The sequence below is a fragment of the Malaya genurostris genome, chromosome 3 (genome assembly GCF_030247185.1).
Source record: "Malaya genurostris strain Urasoe2022 chromosome 3, Malgen_1.1, whole genome shotgun sequence".
Lineage (NCBI taxonomy): Eukaryota > Metazoa > Arthropoda > Insecta > Diptera > Culicidae > Malaya > Malaya genurostris.
The window spans coordinates 303,681,043-303,681,988 of record NC_080572.1 but is presented as its reverse complement, the minus strand read 5'-3'; positions in this window follow the sequence as shown (position 1 = coordinate 303,681,988).

The following is a 946-nucleotide window of genomic DNA, read 5'->3' as shown; positions in this document are numbered from 1 at the left end:
CAAATAATATAAAAAAACTTCCATAACTCAGACTTTAATATAAAAAAGAATCCTTAGACAACTGTTTCGTTAGCAAGTGGATCATTCTCAGTTTTCACGACAAAAGAATTCTTCCAGCAGTTCCAAATGACTAGTCGATATACTGGTCTAGTTCAGAAACAGTTGTAATTTACAACAAAAAGAGGATTTCTTACTCCAGACATTCATTTTGATTTTTCGCTTTGAAATATCCGATCCGCAGTTTGTTTTGTTTATATTTCTCATGACTTCAATATGCAGTAACCAAGGTTATGGTAACTGTTATTCAAAGTCAATAATTTATCAACTTGTGTTGCCAGTTTCTACATTTTTTCAAGCGATTACGTTTTGACATTACCAGTTACTGAGGGGTAGTTAAATTTACGATACAGTTTTGATATACGAGTGGCAGGTCGTGTCGTCGGTTAGGCCCTTTTGTCGTGGGACGGTCGATTATACATTATACACCAACCCTGATATTCTGTATGACCAGAGATGCCAGGTCTGCAGATTTGTCTGTAAATCTGCAGATTTGGGGTATAGTGCTGCAGACATTTTTTGTTGTGCAGACTTTTACAGACTTTTAAAATTCTCGCAGACTTTTGCAGATTTTTGAAATTCTCACAGACTTTCGTCTATATTTACAGACTTTTGAAATTTCCGCGACCTTTTTTTTTTTTTTTTGCTCACCAAGTCAGTTTTGCGTGTCATACTTTATATAGAAATTGCTGCCAGCAAGACATACTTCTGACTGCAGATTTTTTTTCAGATTTACAGACCCTGTCTGCAGATATTTGAAATTTTTACCTGGCATCTCTGTGTATGACAGAGATAAGAGTGTTCCCAAAGGGCGACAAATAAAGAGTAATACGAAAATCATATCAAAACAAACCAGTAAGTGTCAAATTTCGTGATTTAAAATCCAGGC